General features: G+C 40.2%; 1 pseudogene; it reads right to left on the bottom strand.

Moving 5' to 3' along the window:
- Nucleotides 1-12,099: 12,099 nt before the first annotated feature.
- LOC116900588 lies at nucleotides 12,100-13,192 on the bottom strand (annotated as a pseudogene).
- Nucleotides 13,193-17,691: the final 4,499 nt, after the last annotated feature.

Raw genomic sequence — 17,691 nt, 5'->3', positions numbered from 1 at the left:
CCCAGGACCCACAAAATAGAAGGAGAAACCAACTTTCATAAGTTAGCTGTCCTCTGACTTCTACATGTGGGCCTTGGCATGCAGGCATATGCCTAAACACACACACACACACACACACACACACCCCACATAATAAAAAATTAAATAGAAAATTTAAAAGATTCTTCTATAAATTTGAATATGGAAAACAGAAGAAAGACCTTTCCCTTCTTTAGCCTTATAAGTTACAAAAAGCTTGTAGACCAGAGTGTAATAATACTTATCTTTCCCTAGTATACAGAAGAAATCCGCTGGAGAATGAAGTCCCCATGCATTGAAAAACAGAGCCAGGAAATGGAGTATTCTATTGAACCAATGTTTTTCCAAACTGAGGATGCTTGAAGTCAGCCCAATATTACTCTGTAACAGGTGGCACACTTGGTAGACTTAAGCAACAAGCAATTACCATCTTATAAATTGTCTCAGAGTTCTGGTGTGTGTGTGTGTGAGTAATGTGGAGGTTCTGACTCAGAATCAGATTGTAAGCAAGGTGTTGTGGAGGCTACAATCATCTAAAGGCTGTGCTGGTGCTGGAGAATACACTCCCAATATGGAGCCCTTGCACGGCTAGTAAGTGTTTGGAGCCCCCAAGAGTCTCATAATGTGGATCTCTCTTTTGAATAGAAATGGCTTCCTCCTAAGTAAATTATCCAAAAGAAGGCACAGTGCCTTTCATGACTTTATCTCCACAGTGATATTCTTTCACATCTTCTACCTGGTCAGCTGGAAGCAAGTCTTCAAGTTTTCCCACAGTCCAGAGGAGGGTACCAAGTCTTTACTTCTTAAAGGCAAAAGTATCAGGAAATTTGGGAGTATCTTTTAAAACTATTATGCTCTCAGTTTTGTAAATTAATAAATGTCATTTTTGCCTTAGGTTGATTTGGTTTTCTGTGATTTGCAGCCCTATAATCCTGGACATTATCTATACCCGTATGTCTTATTTGTTTTGTTTGTCAACTTTACGCAAGCTAGAGCTATCTAGGGAAAGGAATTCAGAGCAGATCACCTAAAGGCAAGTTGGGAGGGAGAGGGGCATTTTTTGATTAATGATTGGTGTGGGAGGGCCCAGACCAATTGGATGTGGTGTCATTTCTGGGCAAGTGTTCCTGGGTTATATAAGAAAGCAGGCTGAGTGAGTCACAAGGAGCAAGCCAATAAGTAGTGTTCCTCCATGGCTTCTTCTTCAGTTCCTGCCTCCAGGTTCCCTCCTGGAGTTCCTGCTTGGACTTCACTCAGTGATGGGGTATAACCTGAGAACTATAAGCTGAAATGTGTCTCTCTACCCCCAAGTTGCTTTTGGTCATGCTGTTTTTCACAGCAATAGAAAACCCTAACCAAGACACCACGACACTAAGATAGCTTCCAACATTATTTTTTTTATTCACATAAACCTAGTGAACTTGTTGTATGCAGGTGGAGATGTGTGATGCTCACTAGTCCACATCTGTGTAATGCTGATTGCCAACTTGACTGGATCTAGAATCACCAGAGACGAGCTTCTGTCAATGTCTATGAGGGATTATCCAAATCAGGTTAACTGAAGTGGGAAGACTTACATTAACCGTTGGACCGAACAAAAGGAAGACAAGTAGCTTCTTACTAGCATCCATAGGAACTGTCATTGGTCGCCTCCAGACCAGCTATCCTATGGCACCAAGACTTCCCCTACATGATGGGCTTTAACCCTTGATCTGTGAATCAGGAGAAACTCCTTTTTGTCAGGCTATTTTCTCACAGCAACAGGATAAGGAACTAAGATAACCTATTGGCTGGTACTGTAGAGGGCAAAACCTTTGCACACGGCAGAGATATCCTATCACCCGGCCTGTCTAGAGCTCTGTTTTACAGTTAAGAGCTAGCACTTGAAGCCATGGAGGGACCTGTTACACTATCTATTCCATTCCTTCCTACTCTCTGTCTAAATCAACATATCTGGTATCGGTCAAAATTTTGTATCCCTTGAAGATTTCTTTTAAATCATCAAATTTGTATTTTTTTTTTAAATTCATTGTCCTTGTGTGCTCAGAGCTTTAAAATTCTCTGCTTTTATTTTCATGGAGTTTCACAAATTCATAGTGTAGTCACCAGACTGTAATAAAAGTTATACTTTCTGTTATTTAATAGAGGGCTATAAATGAAAAGAAAATACACTGTCGCATACAATATTTCATTTGATATACCTTAATTTTTGGAGAAACACAGTACAGATATTCCCATAATTTCCATTTAGATGCAAATAATCTAAAACCAGAGGTGAAAAAAATGTTTGCAAAAAATATTGTGTGAGTGATTGTTTTCTTTTAATTCCATAGGAAAATGTTTTGGAGTTACGAACAAAGTCAGGAAAAAATAATTTACTTTCTTTTGGTTTTATACCGTTGAGGGGGACATATAGTGCATGGCATTCATAAAAACTAGAATTTGTGTGATACTGGCACGGCCCAGTCACAACCTTAGATTTTATTTTCAGTAATGAATATTGAATCTAGAGTTTTGCATGCACTTGGCAAGGGCTCCAGTACAGCTGCAGCCTAATCAATGAGCTTCGATATCAATGGGTAGCTCTGTGTGTGTGTGTGTGTGTGTGTGTGTGTGTGTGTGTGTGTGTGTGTGTGTGTGTGTGGTTGGTCAGGAACCTACTTTGTGTCACACTAGGAAGACTCTGATGACAGAGCTCAGCTTCCTATTCCAGGGCAGACTGCTCATTCTTTCACCTGATCCACATGCTGGAATGTGAGAGCCTTCCCTCCACATCACTTTGCAGGAGCCCACTTTGGCTGCGCTTATGGTAATGACAGTTTCAAAGAGGAAGAACCCATAATGTCTCCCAGACATACTACAAAGGAAATGTAAGTCATCAGATGGTAAGATCTGGATCTGGGCCAGGATAACTCGACTCTTCTTGTAGAAGGTGCTGTGGGATCTCTAGTGATGGCAGGTGATGGGAGAAGCGTCCTCTACTTTATGTCTTGTCTGAAAGATGATAACCATGATAATAAATTCAGTGCCACATTCTTTACAGTGCATTCATCCGACTCCTAGAACAAAGCCATAAACTATAATGGGATCCACGATGCTTCCCATTATTTGACATTCATTTCTACTCTTCACTTTTTTCTCTTCTGACAAAATTGAGCTTTATGAATTTATTTTTTGGCAGAGATGGGAGAAGGCAGGGTGGGAAAAGGTACACATTTTAGAAACAAAGGGAAATTGTGCCTATCAAAATTAAACTAGGATCCCTAATGGGGGAAGACAAAATATTTTTGCCATTGTGTATAAAGACATATTGTATACCTATAAATTGTACATTTTATATTGTATGTCTATAGATTGACAGACATATTGTAACACACAGAGTCCCAGGAGTAGCCCAGATCCTTTTCAGGGTCATAGGCTATTGAATGGTGTTAACATCCTAATTAAGAAAACTAACTTTTATAAGTTAGCTGTTGGGATATAATTGCTGCTTTGACTTCTTTTTTATTTTCAAGTAGGAAGGCATTTCTCAAAATGGTGAGGATGTTACACTGAACTCCAGAGAGAGACTGAGCACTTTAATTAAAGGGGAGAATAGAACTGAGTTTTAATTTCTTGCCCTGGATCTCAGCACTTCTAAGACACCGCTCCAGTTACTGGGTTGTTTTCGTTTTAAGGTTTAAAGAGTTCTTTTCTTCCTTGATGGTCTCTTCCTTCATATTTTCAGATACTATAAACACCTGAATGCCAGATCCCTACTGAATTCCGTCTTCACCGTGTACTTATTATTTTAGAGGAACTGGACACAACTCAAAACAGAATTAAAGAGATATTAATGTGGATAAAATGTTACACATGAAAACTCACTTAATTCCACCCTCACATGCAGAAACTGTAGCCCTGTTTTCTTATTCTTCCTCCACACTGCTTCCCCACCTCTGAGATTTGTCACATAATCCATTGAAAATCTATTTCCATCTGTTTATCTGTTATCTGTTCATACTTGTCAAGATGACAGTCTTTCATCAACAAATGAGGCACTCAGTAAACGATGAATTAAGACTGTGGGAAAGAATCCCGAGTCTTGGAGGTTACCATGGCCACATCTTGGTCATTTCTCTTTGGTTGTCAAAAGCTCTTCCCTCAAAAGATCAGGGGAAGGTGAGCATAGCTGAGGGGGAACAAGGTTGGGAGGGAAGATGTGAAGACAGATGATTTTGTTCTTTGTCTCAGAAGGTGTTTTTGAAAGGAAAGAAACAAAAATCAGAAGGAGGATATTGGAGTGAAAGGAAACATATGCATAAGACTGAGTGAAGCAAGCAATGGGGAGGATTCCTAGCAGTCCACATTTTGCCATATCCAGACTGTGTTAACTCACAGCTAAATGTTGATGGGAGCTTTGTGTGGTATCCTGAGCACAGATCTATTGCCATTGTCTGTGGTTTATTCTATTTTTTTGGCGGGGGGATGAATAATTGGTGAGAGAACTATTGAGAACTATTAGTACTGGAAAATACTAATGCTGCTACATCATTGATTACTCTACCATGAAACAATCTGAAGGAGGAAATATCCTAAGTTTGCTCATGGTAGGGTCAATGCATTAGCTAACTGAAGACACTCTGGTTTTTAATACCGAAAAAAGTTTGACAGTGTTATAAGACTTCCTCATGCCATAATGAAATTTGTACAGATACAAGCACATTTCTATGCAAGAGCACCACTCATCTTTCCTTTAAGAGTATTTGAATAATTTACAGTAAGACAAATCCTTTTCTACTTTTCATAGCAAAAATGTAGGGGGAAATGAACACAAGTTTTCAACTAAACATTCGGTGACTTGGTCCCCAATTGTGACTTGGACATTAAAATTAACTCAAATAGTGCAACAAAAGTATTTTCTCTACTAGTAAGTTAGCTACAAAACCCAGAATTTTCTACTTTGGGGCCTTGAGTCTAGAGAGGGTTGGATCACAGACTGGCCAAAATGGCATGGTCTGGAGCTCTTGAAGACCTCACAGATGAGAAATGAGACTCTGGGGACAAAATTATCAGTGCAATTTTATATGTTCCCACAGAGTGTGCTTCTCTTTGAAACTATAAGGGGTTTGACCGATTCCCCCAATCTGCTTCCCTGAGTTGAAAAAGCCGTGTACCCTAGACCCCCAGAATATGAGAGAGTGGATGAGTCCCGCTATTGGTAGGTAATGTGATCTGCCTTTTGTAGCAAGCCAGAAGCCAGATGTCCCCTCCCCTTTGATCTGAATAACACTTTAGGCTGCAGACAATAAGATTGGTTTTAAATTTATTGTCTCTTTGATTTCTGCATTCTAATGCTTTTTAAATTCTTTAAGCAAGACAAGGCTATATATAGGCAACTGGGGTGGTTCAATGAAGGCCAAAAACATGCCAGTAGCTTATAAGCGGAGCCAGGCAGCGCCTCATGCACTTTCTCTGTAAGGAAACAAAGCCGCTTGACTCGGGGCAGGGACTTTAATCGAGTTGTTTTTACCCTGAAACAAAGGTTCTGCCTTACAGACTCAGCCAGATGTGTAGAAATGTTCTCTTCAGAGCGTCTCTCTTGGACAGTGAAGAAGAGCTTGATTTAAGTGAAGGAACTCCAAGCAGAGCCCTCTCCTCTGTTGCTCTGCCTCCGCCCCTCTGTGAAAGCTTTCTTTTCGCCTTCTTCTGCCCACTGTGTATCCGGTCAGCGGTCAGTTGAGGCAGTTTAATTTCATTGTAGCCATGGAGTTGCAAATGTGAACTCTGCCTCATCTAGGGCCCAGGTCTGAGGATTTAAGTAGCGGTTGGGAACTTCCCTCAATGACTTTCACTGACAATATAAGGTAGGCTCCCAACGGAATGGCTGAAGGCATTTGGCCCAGCATCCACCTGCAAATGAGTGTAACCAAAAATGATTGTCCCCAAGAGGTCAGCCTGGGGACTGGCCGGACAGAACACCAGGTCCTGGTGGAGAAAGGTTCAAGTCTCAGCGCACTTAGTTTGGAGCACTGGGGCATTGGGTAAGTCAATGCTTTCTCCTCATCTCTGCTTTCTTACCTGGAATAGTGGACAGGCTCATATCAGTACAACATTTAAAATTCTTCCCACAGTCAAAATCTTACCGAGCCCAATGCAACAGCTAGTGTGGTCCCACCCTTCATATTTTAGGGTGATGCTGAATTAAAGGTGTCCAGAAGTTGGATAAGCCCCACCTTTAGTTGGAGGGAAAAGATGTTTCTAAACCTGCTTACTCCTTCCTGAGGGCCGTTTTTTGTTTTTTGTGTTTTTGGTTTTTTTTTTTTTGGTTTTGGTTTTTTTTTTGTTTGTTTTTGTTTTTGTTTTTTTAAACCAAACCTTACCTCATCCACCTCTGCTCCTACCCACAGACAGCGAGCAGAAGAGGTCTTGTTAAAACAAAAAAGCCTTTGCAAACAGATGCAGCAGTTAGAACACAAACCCAGCCCCTCTTGCCAGGAATTCCCTCCCACTTTCTTCGAGAAGACAAGCTTCTAAAGCTTGTCTGCAGTGAGATGGCAGAGGAGAAAACAAACAGCAAATGCTGGTCCCAACCATCCCCATCCCTGCTTTCTTCCGGCTTTCTGGGGCGTGGCTTATCTTTGTAGTGTGGGAGCAGAGTTCAGCCTGACCTGTTATGTCAACACATCTCTCAGGTTTTCCAGACAGTTTTCAATCAATTCCTTGGATATCAGGTATTAGGCTACAAACCATTTCTTCCTACTTTATGGTTGTGAAATATGAACTACAGCCACAGCTGAAGCTTTTAAGTCTGATGTTGATGGCTCCCAAGAGAAGCTCTTTGCCAGTCTGAATGGCTTTCAGGAGAGGTGAGGACTCAGGAGGAGAGCAAACCTTTTGTTCCCTAAATCACACTTCCCCAGGACATTTTTCTCAGCAGTCCCAAATTTGAAGTTTTGAAGAAAATATCAGACTCAAGCTGTATGGGTGTTTCACTCAGGGCAGGAAAAATCTCAGTCTTTTATTTTTAGCATTTTGACCAGTTATACATCTTTTCTCTATCCACTGCTGCCCATTGCAGAAAAGCTTCTCTCACCTAGGTTATGAGCAGTCTTGAGAATATGGGTATAAGCGTAATAAATAAGTATTAAAAAGGCAATTTGACAGTATGACCATCTAGTGAAATAACAACAGCTAGTCCTACCCTGGGACCTGGAACCACCACAGCTACGGACTTTTCAACAGGATCATAGCACCAGACGTGAAATTGCCTCTGGTGCAACAGGCCTAACGTCCAATCAGAAAGCCATGAGTTACTACCTCTCAGTGTGTCACCACTGCACCAGTGACGATATCTTACCTAACAGTTTGATATTGCAACATGCATGGCCCATGATGGTAAGAGCGTTGATGACTCTTCTCCCCCAGGAACCAGAATAGCACTTCCCAGATCTATGAAAGCTGGCTAGCGGGGAGGAAGTTTCCAGGGGGGTTTCAGATCCATTTCTCTGTGTCTTGTAGCCAAAATGTCATATACACTATTTTAAATCTAGATTCCAATTTCTGTAAGCTGCCACTGCACTTTGAGTATTGTTTCCTTTGTGAAGAAGCGTTTTAACCACAGAGTCCTATTTGTCAATTTTTGGTACTGGATTTTTCATCTTAGAAAATTCTTGCTTCTTCCTATACTTGGAAGAGTTTTTAACCAATATTTTCCCCAACCAGTAGATACTTATTATTATTATTATTATTATTATTATTATTATTAACTTGAGTATTTATTTACATTTTGAATATTATTCCCTTTCCCGGTTTCCGGGCAAACATCCCCCTAATCCCTCCCCTCCCCTTCTTTATGGGTGTTCCCCTCCCCACCCTCCCCCACTGCCGCCTCCCCCCAACAATCACGTTCACTGGGGTTCAGTCTTAGCAGGACCCAGGGCTTCCCCTTCCACTGGTGCTCTTACTAGGATATTCATTGCTACCTATGAGGTCAGAGTCCAGGGTCAGTCCATGTATAGTCTTTAGGTAGTGGCTTAGTCCCTGGAAGCTCTGGTTGCTTGGCATTGTTGTTCACGTAGATACATTATTATGAAGAAATGGTACTTATTAGCTTTTTTTTTTTTTTTTTTTTGTTGAGAGACTTTTAATGACTGCTTCTATTTCCTTAGGGGTTATGAGACTGTTCAGATAGTTTACCTGATCTTGATTTCACTTTGATAAGTGGTTTCTGTCTAGAAAAACATCCATTTCATTTAGATTTTCCAGTTATGGTCTTTTGAAATAAGACTTAATTTTTTAAAAAAATTCTTTAGTTTCTGTAGTTATGGTTCCCTTTTCATTTCTGAGTTTATTAATTTAGATACTGTCTCTGTGTCTTTTAGTTTGGCTAAGGGTTTTTCTCTCTTGTCCATTTTTTTCAAAGAACCAGCTCTTGGTTTGTTGGTTCTTTGTGTTGTTCTCTTTGTTTCTAACTGACTGACTCCAGCCCTGGGTTTGATACGTTCTGCCCTCCGACTCCTATTCAGTGTGCCTGCTTCCGTTTTCTAGAGCTTTCCGGTGCTCTCTGGTCTCTTCATGGAGGCACTTAGTGGTCTGAGCTCTCCTCTCAGCATGGCCCTCATTGTGCCCCATAAGTTTGGGAATGCCGTGCCTTTATTTTCATTAAGTTCTAGAAAGTCTTTAATTCCTTTACTTCTACCCCGACTATGTGATCATTAAGTAGAGAGCTGTTCAGTTTCTACGAGTGTGTGGACTTTCTGTTGTTGAACTCCAGCCTTAACCCATGGTGATTTGATGAAATGCAAGTGGTTATTTCCATCTTGTATCTGCTGATGCTTGCCTTGTGCCGACCTATACGGTCAGCTTTGGAGAAGGTTCGAGAAGAAGGTATATTCCTTTGTTTTAATATGAAGGGTTCTGTATGTTAAGTCTATTTGGTTCATAACATGTTAATTTCATTGTTTTTCTGTTTAGTTTCTATTTTGATGTAGTTTCTGTTTACATGACCTGTCCATTAGTGAAGGTGGGGTGTTGAAGTCTCCCACTGTTATTGTGTGTGGTTCAATGAGTGATTTGAGCTTTAGTAAAGTTTCTTTTACAAATGTGGGTGACCTTGCATTTGGGGCATTGATGTTGAGAATTGAGATGTCGTCTTGGTAGATTTTTCCTTTGATGAGTATGAAGTGTCAATGAGTGTTCCCCATCTCTTTTGATTACTTTTGGTTGAAAGACTGTTTTGTTAGATGTCAGAATGGCTACCTCAGCTTGTTTCTTGGGTTAGTTTGCTTGGAAAACCTTTTTTTTTTTTTTTTTTTTTGACAGTCCTTTACTCTGAGGTGGTGTCTAACTTTGTTTCTGGAGTGTGTTTTTTGTATGCAAAAGAATGATGGACCCCATTTATGTATCTAGTGTTAGCTTGTGTCTTTTTATGGATACATTGAGTCCACTTAGGTTGAGTGATATTAATGACCCAAAAGATTGTTATTTCCCATTATTTTGATGTTGGAGGTAGTATTTTGTGTTTCTCTTCTTTTGCTTTTGCTGTGAAATGATTCATTTGTTGTGTTTTATTGGGTGTAGTTACCTTTCTTGTGTTGGAATTTTCCTTCTAGTATCCTCCATAGGTCTGGGTTAGTGGAAAGATATTGTTTAAATTTGGTTTCATCATGGAGTATCTTGGTTTCTCCATCTTGAATTGAGTTAGATGATTGAGAGTTTTGCTGGGAATAGTAGCCTGGGCTGGTATCTGTGATCCCTTAGGGTCTACATAATATTTGTTTAGGATCTTCTGGCTTTTAGAGTCTCTGTTGAGAAGTCAGGTGTAATTCTAATAGGTCTACCTTTATATGTTACTTGACCTTTTTCCCTTGAAGCTTTTAATATTCTTTCTTTGTTCTGTGTATTTAGTGGTTTGATTATTATGTGGCAAGAGAATTTTCTTTTCCAGTCTAATCTATTTGGTGTTCTGTAAGCTTCTTGTATGTTTGTGGTCATATCTTTATGTTAGAGAAGTTTTTTTCTATGATTTTTTTGAAGATGTTTTCTGGAACTGGGAATCTTCACCCTCTTCTATTATTCTTAAGTTTGGTCTTTTCACAGTGTCTCCAATTTCCTGGATGTTTTGAGTTAGGAATATTTTACATCATTTGACTGATGTATCAGTTTTTTTCTATGGTATCTTCTATGCCTGAGATTCTCTCTTCCATCTCTTGTCTTTTGTTAGTGATGCATCTGTAGTTCCTGTTCTCTTTCTTAGGTTTTCCATCTCCAGCGTTGCCTCCATTTGTCTTTTCTTTATTAATTCTATAGCCATTTCTAGATCTTGGACCATTTTATCCATTTCCTTTACCTGTTTGATTGTACTTTCTTGTATTTCATTATGGTATTTTTCTTTTTTGTTCTTCTCAAAGTGCTTCGCCTGTTTGATTGTGTTTTCCTGTATTTCTTTAAGGGATTTATTTACATTCATTTAAAGACCTCTGTCATCTTCATGAGATGAGATTTAAGATCACAGTGTGGTATATTCAGGGCTTGCTGTAGTAGATCTGAGTTCTGATGGTGCCACATTTCACTGGCTTCTGTTGATTATGTTCTTGTACTTGCCTTTTGCCATCTGGTCGTCTCTGGTATTGGCGAGCTTGATAGTCTCTGGATGTCCCAGATTGGAGCATACCTCTTGGGAGGCAGGCAGAGCTGCCGGGCTATTAGACATTTAGACATTAAAAAAAATAACAAAAAAACAACTTTAGATATCATGAACCTATTTTGAATTTTCATTTACCCTTTTATTGTACTTTCTTTGATTTTATTTACTGGTATTTTTCTTGTTTCCTGAGATGTATGTTAGCTACTAATATTGAGCCTTCTTTTATAATTGTAAATATATCACTGTAAAGTTCCTCTTGAATACTCCAGTGTTTTTTGCCCATTGCCACAAATCTTTTTTTTATTTTCTTTAACCAACAACAGAATTTACTATTTGAAGCAGTTTGAGAAAGCTCAGGTGTTGGCCATGGTCTTCTCTAGCAGAGTCTTTTTTTCCCCCCACATGTGCCCTACTCATAGCTGATGAGGTGGATTACAGACTGCAGCCCAAGTTACATCACAGTTACTGTGCTCTTCTTGATTATCTTAAGATTAAAAAGGGTGTGATTTAGACCCAAATCTTACAAAGAAAAGTCCTGTGATGAAATCATGCTCTGTGATACCCATCCAACTGATATCACCAGCCTTATCCAGCTGAGAAGGGGAGCATCTTCTGATGACAGAACTGAGTGGGATGGGATAATTGCCTGTGAGTGGGTCTGGGAGAGGAGTCGAACCTGTGAGTGGGAAACTCAAGCCCTCCTGTGGCCCTCTTGTATGAGTTAGGCTGGATTTAGGATCTTTGGGTGGAAGTCTCCTGGTTGCTTAGCAACTGATGCTGCTCTTGATCATGAATGAGCAGTGTTAAAAAGGTGGACCTCCACTTTGCAAATTTAAGAACAGAATTCTTGGTCCCCAGCTCCAAAAAAAAAAAAAAAAAGAACAGAATTCTTAGGAGCTGAGGCAGAGGTGGTCTTTGGGCAGAGCTGAGTTCCCTTATTTTGTTCACATCTGGGGATCTACGCTGGTGTACCTCATCTGCGATTTGCCTTATTCTTCCCATCAGTTCCTTGCCTGAATCCAGAAGGCAAGTTCCTTTTCTTATTCCCCTCAAATCAAATGACACTTGAGAAACACTGTGCTCTGAACAACTCTGGCCGCGTGTCCATGTTAATGGCGTCATTTCTCCATGTTAGCCCCACTGTCTGGCACCCGCATTGGAACATGGACGAAGGCTTGCTTCGTCTCCTCACCCAAAGAAGGCACTGAGAAAGGGCATTTCCGGGACCTCTCTGCCAGACTCTTGGCTCTAGACTTTACTCAGTATACACATCTCATTCTGGTTACGAGGTCCCTACTTCTGTCTTTAAGGCACGCCAGCTCCTCTAAGGCTCACGACTTGTGAGTTTATTATTCTTACCATTCAAAAAGAAAGTTCTGCATTAATGGCCTCCCCTTCTAGCCATTTAGCCCTTAGATGCTGAGACTAAGCTAAGGGCATAGAGCATTCCACAGTTAGGGGTTCTGGTCATCGGGGTCACACTTGATCATAACTTTCAGCTCCACTCATTTTTGGGCTATTTCAAAGGCTTCTCCAGCTTCTCCAGAGGGAACCTATGGGTAACTAAGGGCTTTACATTCAAAGTCTTCGATGCAAGCATGGAAATTGCTGTCTGCCACGTGTTGCAGTATCAAAACACACCTTTGATATCCACCTCCTCCACAGCTATCAGCACTAGGGGTAAACTGATCATCTTGGAGCCCATTCCCACAATCAAGTTCCCACCAGAACGAGTGGCATAGATAGCCATCCTGATGGAGGACTTGGCTACTGTGCATTCAATGGTGCCCTCTGGCTTGCTCTCCATCAGATTTTCCACCTTCCTGGCAATTTCCTGAGGGGCCTCTTTGGCAAGCTGGATGGTAAAGCCTGCTCCAACTTCCTTGGCTTTGGTCAACTGAGAAGCAGATAGGTCAGTTTCCCATTGCTTTGGCCACAAGCAAAGTGACTATTCCAACTGGCCCGGCTCTACACACAAGGACCTTGTTCCCCAGGGAAACTGAACCTTTACGGCAGGCATAGTTCCTGATAGAGAGACTCAATCAGGGCCCCTTCTTCAAAGGTGACACCATCAGGAAGCTCGTAGCAGAAGTCAGCACTGTGCTTGTAGAAGCGGCAGGGGTTCCCATCATTTGGGTGTGTGGTACAGAAGAAAATGATGGTGTCAGATTGTATCGGCCGAGCTTTCAGTATTCATCTATTTCTTGGGGAACGCCAGGCTTGATGGCGACCCAATCTCCTTGTTTTCGATGTTTCACGGCCCTCCTACTTTTGTGACTGTGCCAGTAACTTCATGCCCAAGCACCATTGACTTTTTCACAACAAAATCCCCAGTTCAGCCATGCTCCCAGTAGTGAACAATCTGAGCGCAGATCCCCACTGAATGCATCTTTAGTAACAAGTCATCTGGGCCCAACCCAGGGACTGGGTAGTTCTCAGGAGAACGTCTCCAGGTCCGTGCAGCACCAGGGGCTGGTGCTCACCCCCGGCTGGAGCTGCCATGTAGCTCTCTTGCTCTGAGGTGTCAGTTGGACCTGGTGGGGAGCTTGTAGTTCCGCTCATCGAACAGACAATTCCATGAAACATTGATATTGAGTGGCAACTCAATATCAAAATACTTTCTTATTCTCATCATGATTCATTTTACTCACTAGTTGTCTAGAATTGTATTTCTTAATCTTCACAACTGTAGATATTTTGTGGTCTAAATGGTCATTCCTTCCCCGGTTAATTGTTCAGTTTTCAGTGCGTTGTCTGTATAGCTGACTCAACTGAATTTCATGAGACTTGCCTTAGAGCCTAACTAGTGATGACAATAAATGTTCTGTTTGTTTAGAAGGTTGTTGGTGCCGTGTTCTGATTCATATGGCTCTCATCATCTCTAACCCTGGCCATAGGATTTTCCCACAGTGTTAATGGATTTTTCTCTTTTTTATTATTATAGTTTGATTTTTTCCTTTGTATAATTTGGGGCTATGTAATAAATGAAATAAAATTGTTTTATTTTTTCACCAAGCTCAGTCTTTTCTCATTTTGAATTTCTCTTTACAGTCTGTAGTGTTTCTTTGATTCTTAGGCTACGTTGATGACAGTCATCCAGCTACTCTGGTTTCATGGCCTGTGTGCTATTTTCAACTGTAATATCCTCACTGGGCAGCCTATGTTTTTTTGCAACTGTAAAGAATATATATGTGTATGTTTATTTTCTCCTTTTTGACTCCTTGATTGTCTTATCATTAGATTTTTGGTCTCATCGTGTCCTTTACTTTATTTTCAAAACCTTTACATTCAAGTTTCAGTTTCTCAAAGCTCCCCAGAGCATACGGGTCTTTGAAACTCTACTGAACATTAGAAGACTAAGTAAAGTGCTTAGATAATTTAGTGATTCTTTAAAAATTATTCTTAGGGCACATCAGCCTCTCTCTCTCTCTCTCTCTCTCTGTGTGTGTGTGTGTGTGTGAGAGAGAGAGAGAGAGAGAGAGAGAGAGAGAGAGAGAGAGAGAGAGAGATATGGTGGTCAGAAGACGACTTTTTCCTTGAAGCACGTTTTTTCTCTTTTGATTTGCTGTTAGTTCCGGCCAGGATAACAAAATTGAATCCAGGCCAGCAAGCTGGCTCGGGGGTAAAGACACTTGTAGCCAAACCCGAATGGCTGAGTTGTATTGGCAGACCCCCATGGTGGAAAGAAAAACTCACGCACACACATTGGTATTAGCTCATCCCTCCGTCCCAGTGAGTGAATGAAATGCAATGAAAATATTTGCAACAGTGTGCTGTGGTTCTTTCAGTAACAATCAAAAGTTTCCACAGCAAGTTTTGTTTTGTTTTAGCAGAAAAATATAACCTTTGTGACCCTGAATAAAGTCAAACTGGGTGCCAATTTGGTCTCACATCACACAGTAGATATAGTCACAGTGTGGAGAGATGCTTCAGTGTTTGTTTAAACATTATTCGTTTGTTTGGGTTCACTTATGGTTTACCTTGTTGGGTATATTTCCACATGGGTTATGTCAGGATAACAACTCAAAGATCGGTCAGCATTTGTCTTGGACGATGCTCCTATGGTTCTCAGCAACTCTGGATCCCACGTGTCTTATCTCTACTCTGTTTTCTCTCACCAGTGGATGGAAGGAAGTTCTGCACAGAAGGAAGCTGTTTATAGAGGAGACACACACACGGCTGTGTTGTCTTGGTTATTTAGACTTTTACAGAACTGCAGGTTTCACGGATAATTTTTGGATTGGATATTTGACAGAAAGCACACTATGATTTGATAGATCAATAATGTATGAAAAATAAGTTACTTGTTAGATGGCAAATTTTAATATCTCTGAAAAAAATGATTAAACTATTTTGAAGACTTTATAACCATTATTTAGCATTCCTTTTTTATCTCAAAAACCAGAAAATGGCACAGTGGTGGCTGGCATTGCTTCCTTGGAGCATTTGACTCCTGCTTTTCCACTCACTAATCATCACATGGGCAGTTGTCAATAACTCCACTTCCCATTTTCTTCTGTAAAATGGGGATAAAAGTGACCTTTACTTGAAGTATTACACATAGTAATGCATGCAAAATGTTTATAATCCCCAGAATACAGGATGTTTGGAAAAATTATTATTTACTTATGTGTGTTTGTGTGTTTGTGTGTGTGTGTGTGTGTGTGTGTGTGTGTGTGTGTGTGTAGTATGCATGGCATGGTTGGAGTATGGATATCAGAGGATACCTTGTGGGAGTCAGTTCTCTCTTTCCATCATGAGGGTCCCAGGTATTGAATTCAGGTAATTGGGCAAGGCAGCAAGTACGTTCACTGATGGAACCACCTTCCCAGCTCATAAAGGAAGCTTTAGTGCAACCTATATGATGTAACTTTTTTATTGTAAGCTATATAAAAATCTTATCACTTTAACAATTTAAAATTTCTATGGCATTAAACATTCAGATTGTCTTCTTATTTTCCCAAACTTAAAGCATGTGTGTTAAATAACACAAGCTCATTTCTTCTTCCCCTATCTCCTAGAAACCATCATTCACGTCTCTCCTACTATGAAATTGTGATTGGCTTATTTCACTTAGTATCTTGTATCCGAGACTCATCCATGATGTAGTAAAGACATTTCCTACCTTCTTGAAGCTTAATAGCATTGTATCATATAAACACATACATGAATAGTCAAGGTCAATGAAGGTCTATTCCAAACATCTGAGAAAGTTTCCTTTGGTTTCTGACAACACCAGTGTGGACAGATTACAGACTCTAAGTTTGTACTTCCAAACTCTTGACTATCAAAATCCATGAGAAACAAGAAATAATTGGTAATGTTTTATTTTTTGTTATACAGAAATTAATAACTAATATTGTTATTTTTCTTACCTTTCCTCTTCAACCAATGTTGAGTATGAAATGCTACTCTCCTTGAAAAGGTTTAGGCCAAGAAGATTCCAAACCAAAGGAATATAGACAGAACTCATATGGGTCAACTCATATAGGTCAAAGACTCATACAGATGAGTCTTTTATTCTCATCTATATAAACCACATAAACATGAAAGAAAGTTAAATGGATAACTGATTTAGTGTCAGGAACTTATGGTCTGCACTATGGCTTCCCTTTTGTATAGCACTATAGGTAATCGTTACTATAATAGCATTCAGAGATTGGCTCTTCTGTTCTCAAGATTGAGGGTGGTCAATCCTATGATGAAGCAGTTGACTTTGCTTCAGCTCTTCTGCCTTCTGCCTTGTGATGGATGACACAGCAAGGCCCTTACCATCGTGTGGTGGTGTGATACTGCTCTTGCCCATGTCTAGTACTCTGAGCCTACACATCTGTGCTTGTAAGTCACCTAGCCCTGGGCACTGTTACAATAACACATAACAGTCTAAGTTCGAAAGTTGGAACATTAGCTATACAATTTAAAGGAAAAAAAACTACACAGGTGAAAATCCAGCATGGGAGAATAATACGTTATGGTTCAAGCAGACAGGAGAGTCTTTCTGTGCTAGTCTGGTATCTTTCCCTGGGTCCTCAGGCTGCATAAGCCTCTTCCCCACTTAAGATGCTCCAATCAAAAGAACAACTTTTACATCCTTCTTTTACAACACTCACCCTAGAAAGATTCTCTGAAATCTTTCTCTGAAATTCTCTGAAAAGGAGTTTAACAGTTTAACAGGATAGCAATGACAAGAAACCGGCAGGCTTTCGTGTCATTGCCAAGACATCAAGTCTCAATCTTGATATAGTTCATATTCCAGATATAGCTTTCCAGTAAGTCAGTTGGACTTCAGTTTTTCTAGAGATAGATTTTCTCTAGTATCCCAAGTATTCCACAGGTCAGTGACTCTGTAGTTTGGAAGACAATCTAGTCATGAAGTATCTCAATTTCTGTGCATTGATGTAACACTGAGGGAATGAGTTGATCAAAAACAATTACAATTTCAGAAGAAGTGATTTTTAAAGTTACTTTAAACCATGGGCTTTTATGTTGCTTATAAAGTATTGCTATACTTTGTATTACTGCCTGAAAACAAAATTTATACCTCTGCTTGGTGCTAGAATACATGTGATTTACATGCCAGGAAACATATAAATTCCATCACATCTCCCTAGTATCTAGTTTCTTTCCATCTGTAACTTGAAGTCACCAATCCCTATGTGTCCCCTCCTTGAAAAAAAATTTGTTCTAGTTGCAATGTTTTCGATAAGACCTGGTTGGATTTCCATTTGTTGCTAGTCTTGAATGCTTAGCCAGGCTGCCCATTGTTCTTAGGTGGATGGGGATGCTGATTAGATAGATGGGGAGGAAGGAACTAAATGGTGGAACCACTGAGACCTCACCCTTGCAACTCAGTGGAATCACTGAAATCCAGCGCTAATGCAAGCTAAAGTGGCCGCTGAAACAAAAAACTCCACCACGTACCAGATGGACATGAAACCAAGTTTTATTAAAATACCCTTAGCGTATTTACAAGTGGAAGCCATGAATGCAATTCTCTGGAAGTTTAAAAAATAGAGTTCTATCTCTTAAAACAAATCAACAGAATA

This window comes from Rattus rattus, chromosome 5 (genome assembly GCF_011064425.1).
Source record: "Rattus rattus isolate New Zealand chromosome 5, Rrattus_CSIRO_v1, whole genome shotgun sequence".
NCBI classification, from domain to species: Eukaryota; Metazoa; Chordata; class Mammalia; order Rodentia; family Muridae; genus Rattus; species Rattus rattus.
Note: the sequence above shows the minus strand (reverse complement) of the source record. Positions and strands in the feature narration are given on the sequence as shown.